The sequence below is a fragment of the Salmo salar genome, chromosome 28, assembly GCF_965601325.2.
Source record: "Salmo salar chromosome 28, fSalSal1, whole genome shotgun sequence".
NCBI classification, from domain to species: domain Eukaryota; kingdom Metazoa; phylum Chordata; class Actinopteri; order Salmoniformes; family Salmonidae; genus Salmo; species Salmo salar.
Window position 1 is genome coordinate 29,475,001 of NC_138318.1, and position 15,325 is coordinate 29,490,325.

The window sequence follows — 15,325 nt, forward strand, 5'->3', positions numbered from 1 at the left end:
ATAGGACAGACAGTTCACTTTATTTTTGACCGTTTTTTTTGCCATTTATGAATGTGTTATTCAATGCGTTTCTATGGGCTATAGCAGTAAAGGCCAAATTCAATATTTGATTGAATATTTGTTTTATAGTAAATGATCTATGGTATGACCATCTTTAAAAAATGCCATATGTCAGCTTAGAACCACCCCACTCCTTAGACTTTAAGAGGTTAAGGAGAGATTAAACGCCAATGTTCCACTTTACCAATGACTGCCATTTTGAAGGACAAACCGGTTAGCTCACATTCTTATTGCGGGCAATGTCACGTCGGTGTCTGGTGAGTCTGGCCTCTGAGGTCTGCAGTGTCTGTTTGGGCAGCGCCAGGGAGACCGGTTGACTGAGGGCCGACGTTATGCATATTAATCACTTCCCAATGATTTCTCTCACATTGGATTCAGTCTCTCACATTTAATAATGCTGCCTACATAGCCTGTCTCTCTGCTCAGGGGCCTCTATGGTGCATGCATTGGCCTCCTGGGCCGAACCACAAACAGTGTCAGTGAGTCCTCTGCTCAACTTAGAGTACTTACTCGTACCAGGGAGGGAGATTCTATAGGGGGTTGCTGAGGGGGACATGGGAGAAATTATTCATTTCATTTGAAGAGAGATGAGCTCCCCTTGGGTTGGCTGTTCACCTAAATTAGCACGCTGTCCTCAAGTCCTTCCCTAGTCCTCAACAGATTGCTTGGTACGCAAATTATTATTTGTACATAGAAATAGATTATTTTTCTATGGATTTGTAGACATATAAATATCTGGGTATGAAAAGGCTACTTTTACCAGTGCTAAGAATGGACTGTGTTGAATGCTTAAAAGTAGAGTACTCAAAACATTCACAGATGCAGAATTGACCTCCAACAGTCTAAAAAAGACATGCACTAAAGACATGTCTAAGGAGCTGTATACAAACCCTCAATTTCAAGTCTAGACTGGTCTTTTGTTGTGAAATAATGTGTGGAATATATAAGTGAAATGGGTGTATAAATGATTGTTTTATATGGTCACATTTTTCAGTAAAGAAATGTAGAAATGCAACAAATAAAAAAATATAGCCTACAACTATTTTATCCTTTATTTTACTAGGCAAGTCAGCTAAGAACAAATTCTTATTTACAATGACTGCCTATTGTGCGCCGCCCTATGGGACCCAATCACAGCCAGATGTGACACAGCCTGGATTCAAACCAGGGACTATAGTGACGCCTCTTGCACTGAGATGCAGTGCCTTAGACCGCTGCGCCCATCAGGACACTTCAAAACGACTTTGAAACGTTATATTTCTCGAGTATACTGTGGGATGTTAGGCTGCGTGTATATGTTCTTCATACCAGACTTTAAACAGTGAACTTTATGGCCCAATTAAAAGGGGACCATGAATTAAATTAACGTCCTAAAGGTCCATAACTCCATGAGAACGTAACAGCAAGGCCTTACAACTTTATTTCATTACATGCACCATTGAACCCAGTTTAATGTGTTGAGAGAACACATCGAAAGTGCTTAAAAAGTGCAGTTGAAAATATGCCCCGATTCATTTTAAAAGACACGAATGCTGAGGCGGTCAAAGCTGTAATCTCACTAAGCTGAGCTGCTCATATATAAAAGCTGGGCTCTAAGCTGGAGCACTGTAGGTTTCAACTGCACACAGGATATCAATGCTAAAACTACCCTAACACAACTGACGAGACTAACAATCCCTGAGGAAAATTGCATCTGAAGTCAACTGAAACGAATTTGATTTCAGAAAATTGGTTAAACCTGTATTAAATAAACACTTGATAAAATATGGTTAACAGATAACAGCTTCTGGTGCATAAAAATTAAGACTGCATTGTTTTACTAAGATCTGGGAAAAAGTAATTAATTCCTCACTTTCCCTAGTGTAATACAAATCAGTCAACCTTGTAGAAAGTGTGATGACAATCTACATTTTGTGCTGTACAGAATACATATTCTAATCTATAGTACACCTAACTTTTAGAGAATGAAATGTTCTTCCTTTCCATTTTTCTGGTATTGTCATGGGGAGCAGTTTGAGTCAGACTTTTGTAAGCCTGAGTTTTGGTGACACAATAGTGTTCACGTTATGTCCGTAATGTGTGTTTGTTTTTTGCCATCTCTCTCTCTCTCTCTATCTATCTATCTATCTATCTATCTATCTATCTATCTATCTATCTATCTATCTATCTATCTATCTATCTATCTATCTATCTATCTATCTATCTATCTATCTATCTATCTATATATATATATATATATATATATATATATATATATACTGCTCAAAAAAATAAAGGGAACACTTAAACAAGACATTCTTGATCTTGAATGAAATAATCTTATTAAATACTTTTTTCTTTACATAGTTGAATGTGATGACAACAAAATCACACAAAAATAATCAATGGAAATCCAATTTATCAACCCATGGAGGTCTGGATTTGGAGTCACACTCAAAATTAAAGTGGAAAACCACACTACAGGTTGATCCAACTTTGATGTAATGTCCTTAAAACAAGTCAAAATGAGGCTCAGTGGTGTGTGTGGCCTCCACGTGCCGGTATGACCTCCCTACAACGCCTGGGCATGCTCCTGATGAAGTGGCGGATGGTCTCCTGAGGGATCTCCTCCCAGACCTGGACTAAAGCATCCACCAACTCCTGGACAGTCTGTGGTGCAACGTGGCATTGGTGGATGGAGCGAGACATGATGTCCCAGATGTGCTCAATTGGATTCAGGTCTGGGGAACGGGCGGGCCAGTCCATAGCATCAATGCCTTCCTCTTGCAGGAACTGCTGACACACTCCAGCCACATGAGGTCTAGCATTGTCTTGCATTAGGAGGAACCCAGGGCCAACCGCACCAGCATATGGTCTCACAAGGGGTCTGAGGATCTCATCTCGGTACCTAATGGCAGTCAGGCTACCTCTGGCGAGCACATGGAGGGCTGTGCGGCCCCCCAAAGAAATGCCACCCCACACCATGACTGACCCACGGCCAAACCGGTCATGCTGGAGGATGTTGCAGGCAGCAGAACGTTCTCCACGGCGTCTCCAGACTCTGTCACGTCTGTCACATGTGCTCAGTGTGAACCTGCTTTCATCTGTGAAGAGCACAGGGCGCCAGTGGCGAATTTGCCAATCTTGGTGTTCTCTGGCAAATGCCAAACGTCCTGCATGGTGTTGGGCTGTAAGCACAACCCCCACCTGTGGACGTCGGGCCCTCATACCACCCTCATGGAGTCTGTTTCTGACCGTTTGAGCAGACATATGCACATTTGTGGCCTGCTGGAGGTCATTTTGCAGGGCTCTGGCAGTGCTTCTCCTGCTCCTCCTTGCACAAAGGCGGAGGTAGCGGTCCTGCTGCTGGGTTGTTGCCCTCCTACGGCCTCCTCCACGTCTCCTGATGTACTGGCCTGTCTCCTGGTAGCGCCTCCATGCTCTGGACACTACGCTGACAGACACAGCAAACCTTCTTGCCACAGCTCGCATTGATGTGCCATCCTGGAAAAGCTGCACTACCTGAGCCACTTGTGTGGGTTGTAGACTCCGTCTCATGCTACCACTAGAGTGAAAGCACCGCCAGCATTCAAAAGTGACCAAAACATCAGCCAGGAAGCATTGGAACTGAGAAGTGGTCTGTGGTCCCCACCTGCAGAACCACTCCTTTATTGGGGGTGTCTTGCTAATTGCCTATAATTTCCACCTGTTGTCTATTCCATTTGCACAACAGCATGTGAAATTTATTGTCAATCAGTGTTGCTTCCTAAGTGGACAGTTTGATTTCACAGAAGTGTGATTGACTTGGAGTTACATTGTGTTGTTTAAGTGTTCCCTTTATTTTTTTGAGCAGTGTATATACAGTTGAAGTCGCAAGTTTACATACACTTAGGTTGGAGTCATTCAAACTCGTTATTCAACCACTACACAAATTTCTTGTTAAACTATTGTTTTGGCAAGTCGGTTAGGACATCTACTTTGTGCATGACAAGTAATTTTTCCAACAATTGTTTACAGACAGATTATTTCACCGTATCACAATTCCAGTGGGTCAGATGTTTACATACACTAAGTTGACTGTGCCTATAAACAGCTTGGAAAATTCCAGAAAATGATGTCATGGCTTTAGAAGCTTCTGATAGGCTAATTGACATCATTTGAGTCAATTGGATGTGTACCTGTGGATGTATTTCAAGGCCTACCTTCAAACTCAGTGCCTCTTTGCTTGACATCATGACAAAATCAAAAGAAATCAGCCAACACCTCAGAAAAAAAGATTGTAGACCTCCACAAGTCTGGTTCATCCTGGGGAGCAATTTCCAAACGCCTGAAGGTACCACATTCATTTGTACAAACAATAGTACGCAAGTATAAACACCATGGGACCACGCAGCCTTCATACCGCTCAGGAAGGAGACGCGTTCTGTCTCCTAGAGATGAATGTACTTTGGTGCAAAAAGTGAAAATCAATCCCAGAACAAGAGCAAAGGACCTTGTGAAGATGCTTGAGGAAACAGGTACAAAAGCATCTATATCCACTGTAAAACAAGTCCTATATTGACATAACCTGAAAGGCCGCTCAGCAAGGAAGAAGCCACTGCTCCAAAATCGCCATAAAAAAGCCAGACTACGGTTTGCAACTGCACATGGGGACAAAGATTGTACCTTTTTGGAGAAATGTCCTCTGGTCTGATGAAACAATAATATAACTGTTTGGCCATAATGACCATTGTTATGTTTGGTTGAAAAAGGGGACGCTTGCAAGCCGAAGAACACCATCCCAATTGTAAAGCACGGGGGTGGCAGCATCATGTTGTGGGGGTGCTTTGCTGCAGGAGGGACTGGTGCACTTCACAAAATAGATGGCGTCATGAGGTAGGAAAATTATGTGGATATATTGAAGCAACAGCTCAAGACATCAGTCAGGAAGTTAAAGCTTGGTCGCAAATGGGTCTTCCAAATGAACAATGACCCCAAGCATACTCCCAAAGTTGTGGCAAAATGGCATAAGGACAACAAAGTCAAGGTATTGGAGTGACCATCACAAAGCCCTGACCTCAATCCTATAGAAAATTTGTGGGCAGAACTGAAAAAGCGTGTGCGAGCAAGGAGGCCTACAAACCTGACTCAGTTGCACCAGCTCTGTCAAGAGGAATAGGCCAAAATTCACCCAACTTATTGTGGGAAGCTTGTGGAAGGCTACCCGCAACATTTGACCCAAGTTAAACAATTTAAAGGCAATGCTACAAAATACTAATTGAGTGTGTATGTAAACTTCTGACCCACTGGGAATGTGATGAAAGAAATAAAAGCTGAAATAAATCATTCTTTCTACTATTATTCTGATATTTCACATTCTTAAAATAACGTGGTGATCCTAACTGACCTAAGACAGAGAATTTTTACTAGGATTAAATGTCAGGAATTGTGAAAAACTGAGATTAAATGTATTTGGCTAAGGTGTATATAAACTTCCGACTTCAACTGTATATCTCTATCTATATAAAAACTCAGCAAAAAAAGAAACGTCCCTTTTTCAGGACCCTGTCTTTCAAAGATACATTTGTAAAAATCAAAATAACTTCACAGATCTTCATTGTAAAGGGTTTAAACACTGTTTCCCATGCTTGTTCAATGAACCATACACAATTAATGAACATGCACCTGTGGAACGGCCATTAAGACACTAACAGCTTACAGACGGTAGGCAATTAAGGTCAAAATTACGAAAACCTAGGAGACTAAAGAGGCCTTTCTACGGACCCTGAAAAACACCAAAAGAAAGATGCCCAGTGTTCCTGTTCATCTGCGTGAACGTGTCTTAGGCATGCTGCAAGGAGGCATGAGGACTGCAGATGTGGCCAGGGAAATAAATTGCAATGTCCGTACTGTGAGACGCCTAAGACAGTGCTACAGGGAGACAGGGCAGACAGCTGATCGTCCTCGCAGTGGCGGACCACGTGTAACAACACCTGCACAGGATAGGTACATCCGAACATCACACCTGCAGGACAGGTACAGGATGGAAATAACAACTGCCCGAGTTACACCAGGAACGCACATTCCCTCCATCAGTGCTCAGACTGTCTGCAATAGGCTGAGAGAGGCTGGACTGAGGGCTTGTAGGGCTGTTGTAAGGCAGGTCCTCACCAGACATCACCCGTAACAACGTCGCCTATGGGCACAAACCCACCGTCGCTGAACCAGACAGGACTGGCAAAAAGTGCTCTGGTTTTGTCTCACCAGGGGTGATGGTCAGATTCGCGTTTATCGTCGAAGGAATGAGCGTTACACCAAGGCCTGTACTCTGGAGCGGGATCAATTTGCAGGTGGAGGGTCCGTCATGGTCTGGGGCGGTGTGTCACAGCATCATTGGACTGAGCTTGTTGTCATTGCAGGCAATCTCAACGCTGTGCATTACAGGGAAGACATCCTCCTCCCTCATGTGGTACCCTTCCTGCAGGCTCATCCTGACATGACCCTCAAGCATGACAATGCCACCAGCCATACTGCTCGTTCTGTGCGTGATTTCCTGCAAGACAGGAATGTCAGTGTTCTGCCATGGCCAGCGAAGAGCCCGGATCTCAATCCCATTGAGCACGTCTGGGACCTGTTGGATCGGAGGGTGAGAGCTAGGGCCATTCCTCCCAGAAATGTCCGGGAACTTGCAGGTGCCTTGGTGGAAGAGTGGGGTAACATCTCACAGCAAGAACTGGCAAATCTGGTGCAGTCCATGAGGATAAGATACTGACTGTTACTTTTGATTTTGTTCAGGGATACATTATTCCATTTCTATTAGTCACATGTCTGTGGAACTTGTTCAGTTCATGTCTCAGTTGTTGAATCTTGTTATGTTCATACAAATATTTACACATGTTAAGTTTGCTGAAAATAAACACAGTTGACAGTGAGAGGACGTTTCTTTTTTTTGCTGAGTTTATATCTAAATGTCAATAAGACCACCAGGTTACATTAGATTCATTAATACAAAGTAAATCATGTCGATGGGATTGTCTGAACATATTAGTGACAACTGCAGTGAGCTGATGTTGCATTGTGTCATGGGTTAACAACAGAGGTCAGAGAGGGTGTTGTGTTCTGGGCCAAACCTACCTGACTGATGCCGCTGGGTGAGACCTTATAAGACTGCAGCTTCTGCTTCAGCAGCTCTGGGTCACTGCGTCAGAATGGACACCCTGCAACCACCATGTCATAGAGTGAGACGGGGGGAGAGAGAGAGAGAAATTACAACTGAGGGAATGGCAGATTCACAAGACCTGCTAAAATAATATAACATGAACCACATTGGTTTGTGTCAGATGAACATCGTAACAGAGGGACCAGTTCCTATGCCAGGACAATAGTATTTTTGCATGCATCAAATGATTAGACATTGAAATCAAAACACTGCCTTGCATTTGCTATGACTGGGTTCATAGGAAAACTGTATTGCATGCAAACATAACCCTTTTCAAGCAGTACGTCTCCAGGCCCATGCCTCATCGTGCTGGTCGCCTTGGCTGGGTGGGTTGACAAAATCACCTTCATGCAACTGTAGGGGGTGTAGTCTGTGCACTTGCCTTCCTTCCCAAACATGTCGCAGATGTTGCAGGCATATGCTTTGTCAAACTAGAAGGCAAAAGATTGAGAGAATGACAGAGAGAGAGACAGAGACAGAGAGAGAGAGAGAGAGAGAGAGAGAGAGGTGTGTGTGAGAGAGGTGTGAGAAAAGTGTGAGAGTTAGAGAGAGAGCGAGAAAGCACGAGAGAGAAAGATGTGAGACATGGGATTGTAGTGAAAAAGGGATCAGGAACAGCGCGACGGGAGGTTGGGGGTGAAAACAGAGACGTTGTCGTACATCATGTCGGTGGTGGCAGGGTGTTTTCTGCCATGAAAAATCGAGCTATTAGAGGGAAACTGCGGTAGAGGTATCACCAAACTCAAGACAGCTGTGACTGGATTATGGATAATGTGGCCCATTTCCTCCCTCCGTCTCTTTCCCCCCTCCATCTTCTCCCTGTTCCTGGCTGCACACCTCTTCACATACATGCTGTGATCTGTCACTCACCCCTAGGAATGAACGCGGACAAGTGTCGACATTTGTCAGATGCGTTAACATGAAGGAGACCAATTGGAATGAGTAAAAACGCCAATCACACAGCCACATTATAGGCACATACTGTACACTACAGACAACCTATTGTTGGAAAGTCCCCACTGAATTGTGGACCCATTGGTGTGGCAGATTACACAATCAAAATAATCAACCCTTGTAGAAAAAAGGCACATAGACCTATATTACCACTATGCGGCTAGCTCATGAAGTTCAGGGGTTCTATTGCAACTTCAATGGATTATGATGAGTACAATCATGATTAATGTCATGACAAGCACATACGGAAAAACTTGCTCAAAACTCACTATATAATTAGAGAACCCAGAGAAGCACTTTCATCAGTGAAGGCAGAGCCTCTAAACCATCCGATTGTCATCTTTGCATTCCATAGCCACAGCTCTTGTCTCTGCAGACAGACCTACTGTCCATGCCGCCGCCTCCGCCTCCAGTCCTGCTCCAAAATATATGGCGTGTGCTTAAGAAACCATTACACTGTTTGCGTTCGATGGGGGTCACTGCATTCAATCTCAGCGGTGAACTCAATTTACCAATCATATGTACTCCTGTAGCTGCTCAAAAGGGAAATACAGCCTCCCCCTGATGGTAAAATCAACAGTGGGCTGTGGGAGAGTGAGAAAACATTAATCACAATTGTACTCATCATAATCCATTAAAGTTGTAATAAAACCCCTGAACTTGACAAGGTGACTAGCTACATAGTGGCAATATAAGGAGTAATAAAACTACTCACCGATCATATATTAATTATATGGTGCTTTTAAGGATTTAGGAAGCCATTTCCAGTTTAAAGATCACAGCCTACTGTATTAAAATCGTTCTAGGAGCTCTGTCGGTGCGTAGACATTTGTGTATAAGTTTCCTCCGTTACGACTTAACTGCAATTCATACATATTCATGAGTGACAGTGCACAATGAAGAGTTTTACACTGATCTTTGAACATTGAGAAGAGATAAAGGTTCTTTGACAGGTACATACTGTATACGAAATGACACAAACACACTGAGAAGTTGATAACTTTGATTGAAAGGTCACAAGCCACTATTAAGTAGCCTAACATCTGTCTTTGTCAATTCCCATGGTGCCTTCCAGATATCTACAGGTAAGGCTGGGACTTGCCAGGGACCTCACAATACGATAACACCCCCCCCCCCCCCCCCTTTTTGACACAGAACAGCCTCAATTCATTGGGGGCATGGACTCTACAATGTGTTGAAAGTGTTCCACATGGACGCTGGCTGATGTTGAATCCAGTGCTTCCCATGTTTGTGTCAAGTTGGCTGGATGTCCATTGGGTGGTGGACCATTCCTGATGCACATGGGAAATACAGTGCATTCTCAGACCCCTTCCCCTTTTCTACATTTTGTTACGTTACAGCCTTGTTCTAAAATGGATTAAATTAAATGTTTTCCCTCAATCTACACGCAATACCCTATAATGACTTAGCAAAAAGTGGTATTTAAAAAAAGTTTCCAAATTTATTCAAAATAAAAAACCGAAATACCTTATTTACATAATCATTCAGACCCTTTGCTATGAGACTCGAAATTGAGCTCAGGTGCATCCTGTTTCCAATGACCATCCTTGAGATGTTTCTACAACTGGATTGGAGTCCACCTGTGGTAAATTTGATTGATTGGACATCATTTACAAGATGGTGCCGACAGAGATGGTCGCCTCGCTTCGAGTCCTTAGGAAACTATGAAGTATTTAGTTTTTTTGTGTATTATTACTTATGTACTACTCGCCAATATCCAGGCTCTTGACAACAAGGTAGATTAAGGTTAAATTAAGATTAAATTCAAGCAAGGGTTGCCTTCCAGAGAGACATTCTCTGTTTCACGGAAACATGGCTCTCTCAGGATATGTTGTCGGAATCGGTTCAGCCACCGGGCTTCTCCATGCATCGCGCCGACAGAGATAAACACCTCTCTGGGAAGAGGAAGGGCGGGGGTGTATGCTTCATGATGAACGACTCATTGTGTAATCATAACAACATACAGGAACTCAAGTCCTTCTGCTCACCCGATCTAGAATTCCTTACAATCAAGTGCCGGCCATTTTACCTCCCACGAGAATTCGAGTCAGTTATTGTCACAGCTGTGTACATTCCCCCTCAAGCAGACACAAAGATGGCCCTCAAGGAACTTCACTGGAGTCTATGTAAACTGGAAACCATATATCCTGAGGCTGCATTTATTGTAGCTAGGGATTTTAACAAAGCAAATTTGAGAACAAGGCTACCTAAATTCTACCAGCATATTGATTGCACTACGCGCGGGGGTAATACACTAGATCACTGCTACTCTAACTTCCGCGATGCATACAAAACCCTCCCCCACCCTCCCTTGGGCAAATCCGACCATGACGCCATCTTGCTCCTACCGTCTTATAGGCAGAAACTCAAACAGGATGTACCAGTGACAAGAACCATTCAAAGCTGGTCTGACCAATCAGAATCCACGCGTCAATACTGTTTTGATCACGCAGACTGGGATATGTTCCTGTCAGCCTCAGAGAACAACATTGATCTATACGCTGACTCGGTGAGAGAGTTTATAAAAAAGTGCATTGGAGATGTTGTACCCACTGAGACTATTAAAACCTACCCTAACCAGAAACCGTGGATGGGTGGCGGCATTCACGCACAACAGAAAGCGCAAACCACCGCATTTAACCATGGAAAGAGGTCTGGGAATATGGCTGAATATAAACAGTGTAGTTATTCCCTCTGCAAGGCAATCAAACAAGCAAAATGTCGGTACAGGGACAAAGTGGAGTCGCAATTCAACGGCTCAGACACGAGACGTATGTGGCAGGGTCTATAGAAAATCATGGACTACACAAAGAAAACCAGCCAAGTCACGGACACCAACGTCACGCTTCCAGACAAACTAAACACCTTCTTTGCCCGTTTTGAGGATAACAGTGCCACCTTCCTGGCCCACTAACAAGGACTGTTCCCACCCCCTCTCCTTCTCCGTGGCCGATATGAGTAAAACAGTTAAACATGTTAACCCTCGCAAGGCTGCTGGCCCAGATGGCATACCTAGCCACGTCCTCAGAGCATGCGTAGACCAGCTGGCTGGTGTGTTTACGGTCATATTCAATCACTCCCTATCCCAGTCTGCTGTCCCGACATGCTTCAAGATGGCCACCCTTGTTCCTGTACCCAAGAAAGCAAAGATAACTGAACTAAATGACTACCGCCCTGTAGCACTCACTTCTGTCATTATGAAGTGCTTTGAGAGACTAGTCAAGGATCATATCACCTCCACCTTACCAGCCACCCTAGATCCAATTCAGTTGGCATACCGCCCCAACAGGTCCACAGACGATACAATCGCCATCACACTGCACATTGCCCTATCCCATCAGGACAAGAGGAATACCTATGTAAGAATGCTGTTCATTGACAACAGCTCAGCATTCAACACCATAGTACCCTCCAAGCTCATCATCAAGCTGGAGGCCCTGGGTCTCAACCCCACCCTGTGCAATTGGGTCCTGGACTTTGACGGGTCACCCCCAGGTGGTGAAGGTAGGAAACAACATCTCCACTTCGCTGACCCTCAACGCTGGGGCCCCACAAGGGTGCGTGCTCAGCCCCCTCCTGTACTCCCTGTTCACCCACAATGGTGTGGCCATGCACACCTCCAACTCAATCATCAAGTTTGCAGACGACACAACAGTAGTTGGCTTGATTACCAACAATAATGAGACAGCCTACAGGGAGGAGGTGAGAGCACTCGGAGTGTGGTGTCAGGAAAACAACCTCTCACTCAACGTCAACAAAACAAGATGATCGTGGACTTCCGGAAACAGCAGAGGGAGCACAGCCCTATCCACATCAAAAGGACAGCAGTGGAGAAAGTGGAAAGTTAAGTTCCTCGGCGTACATAACAGACAAACAGAAATGGTCCACCCACACAGACAGTGTGGTGAAGAATGCACAACAGCGCCTCTTCAACATCAGGAGGCTGAAGAAATTTGGCTTGTCACCCAAAACCCTGACAAACTTTTACAGATGAACAATCGAGACCATCATGTCGGGCTGTATCAGCCTGGTATGGCAACTGCACCGCCTGCAACCGACCGGGCTCTCCAGAGGGTGGTGCGGTCTGCACAACGCATCACCGGTGGCAAACTACCTGCCCTCCATGACACCTACAGCACCCGATGTCACAGGAAGGCCAAAAAGATCATCAAGGACAACAACCACCCAAGCCACTGCCTGTTCACACCGCTGCCATCCAGAAGGCGAGGTCAGTGCAAGTGCATCAAAGCTGGGACTGAGAGACTTACAAACCAGCTTCTATCTCAAGGCCATCAATCTGCTAAACAGCAATCACTGACTCACAGAGGCTGCTGCCTACATTGAGACCCAATCACTGGCCACTTTAATAAATGGATCACTAGTCACTGTCAGCGTATGCGCTACTGGTGTTGAAGTCAGGTGCAGGAGAGCAGAGAGTTGTGATCAGGCACACACTTCATTTCGGCAGAAGCAAACAACAGACGGACGCAACAGTGTCCAACAAACCTCCAGCCAAAGGCAAAAGTGTAAAGCGCGACAAAGTCACAAATAAGCAAAAATGTTTAACAATTAAACATACTCCGGGTTGACACATAGTACCCGGGGAAAAACCAGCTAGGTGCGTCAATACAAAAAACACGTAACAAAGCAATCCCACACAAAGACATGGAGGGAACAGAGGAATATATATATATGCAGTTGATTAGGGAATGTAAACCAGGTGTGTGGGGAACAAGACAAAAAACGGAACAATGAAAAATGGAGCGGCGATGGCTAGAAGGCCGGTGACGCCGAACGCCGCCCGAACAAAGAGGTGAGCCGACTTCGGCGGAAGTCGTGACAGTCACTTTAAACAATGCCACTTTTAATAATGCCACGATAATAATGTTTCCATATATTACATTAGTCATATCATTTGTATATACTGTATTTTATACCGTCTATTGCACCTTGCCTATGCCGCTCTGCCATCGCTCATCCATATATTTATATGTACATATTCTCATTCACCCCTTTAGAATTGTGTGCATTAGGTAGCTATTGGAAGATTATTAGATGACTTCTTAGATATTACTGCACTGTCGGAACTAGAAGCACAAGCATTTCGCTACACTCGCATCTGCTAACCATGTGTATGTGACCAATACAATTTGATTTGATTAAGAAAAGCACACGCCTGTCTATATAAGGTCCCACAGTTGACAGTGCATGTCAGAGCAAAAACCAAGCCATGAAGTCGAAGGAATTGTCTGTAGAGCTTCGAGACAGGATTATGTTGAGGCACAGATTTGAGGAAGGGTAACCAAAACATTTCTGGAGCATTGAAGGTCCCCAAGAACACAGTGGCCTCCATCATTCTTAAATGGATGAAGTTTGGAACCACCAAGACTCTTCCTAGAGCTGGTTAGCCATGCAAACTGAGCTATCATGGGAGAAGTGCCTTGGTCAGAGAGGTGACCAAGAACCCGATGGTCAGTCTGACAGAGCTCCAAAGTTCCTCTTTGGAGATGGGAAAACCTTCCAGAAGGACAACAATCTCTGCATCACACCACCAATCAGGCCTTTATGGTAGAGTGGCCAGATGGAAGCCACTCCTCAGTAAAAAGGCACATGACAGCCCGCTTGGAGTTTGCCAAAAGGCACCTAAAGGACTCTCAGGAACAAGATTCTGATTGAACTCTTTGGTCTGAATGCCAAGCGTCACATCTGGAGGAAACCTGCCACCATCCCTACGGTGAAACATGGTGGTGGCAGTATCATGCAATGGGGATGTTTTTCAGCGGCAGGGACTGTGAGACTAGTCAGGATCGAGGGAAAGATGAACGGAGCAAAGTACAGCGAGCTCAGGACCTCAGACAGGAGCGAAGGATCACCTTCCAACCGGACAACGACCCTAAGCACACAGCCAAGACAACGCAGGAGTGGCTTCGAGACAAGTCTCAATGTCCTTGAGTGTCCCAGCCAGAGCCCGGACTTGAACCCGATCTAACATCTCTGGAGAGACCTGAAAATAGCTGTGCAGCATCACTCCCCATCCAACCTGACAGAGCTTGAGAGGATATGCATAGAAGAATGGGAGAAACTCTCCAAATACATGTGTGCCAAGCTTGTAGTGTCATACCCAAGAAGACTTGAGGCTGTAATCACTGCCAACGGTGCTTCAACAAAGTACTGAGTAAAGGGTCTGAATACTTATGTAAATGTAATGTTTTATTTTTAATACATCTGAAAACCGGTTTTTGTTTTGTCATTATAGGGTATTGTGTGTAGATTGATGAGGAAAAACATTAATTTAATACATTTTAGACTAAAGCTGTAACATAACAAAATGTGGAGAAAGGAAAGGGGTCTGAATACTTTCCGATTGCACTGTAGATGTTTTTTTCCCCTCATCAATTAAATCAATTTTGGAATAAGACTAACGTAACGTCACAATCCATGTTTCAATTGTCTCGAGGCTTAAAAACACTTCTTTAATAACTTCTTATGGCTCAAATCCCGTTAACGGAATTGATTTGACAACATCCGATGAAATGGCAGAGCGCCAAATAAAAAAAATTATATTACCAATATTTAACTTTCATACATTCACAAGTGCAATACACCAAATTAAAGCTGAACTTCTTGTTAATCTAGACACCATGTCAGATTTCAAAAAGGCTTTACGGCAAAAGCAAACCATGCTATTATCTGAGGACAGCACCCCATCAAACAAACACAGACAATCATATTTCATCCTGCCAGGCGCGACAAAAAAACTCAGAAATAACGATATAATTCATGCCTTACCTTTGAAGAGCTTCTTCTGTTGGCACTCCAATATGTCCCATAAACATCACAAATGGTCCTTTTGTTCGATTAATTCCGTTGTTATATGTCCAAAATGTCCATTTATTTGGCGCGTTTCATCCAGAAAAACACCGGTTCCAACTCGCGCAACATGACAACAAAATATCTCATAAGTTACCTGTAATCTTTGTCTAAACATTTCAAACAACTTTCCTAATACAACTTTAGGTGGTTTTTAAAGTAAATAATCAATAAAATTTAAGACGGGATAAACTGCGTTCAATAACGGAGGAAAACAAAGTGGAGCGTGCTTTTATCAAACAG

At 44.0% G+C, this 15,325-nt stretch overlaps 1 pseudogene; it reads right to left on the minus strand.

Moving 5' to 3' along the window:
* The window catches only part of LOC106589779 (DNA primase large subunit-like), a 105,984-nt pseudogene that overhangs the window by 7,501 nt on the left and 83,158 nt on the right, over positions 1-15,325 (minus strand).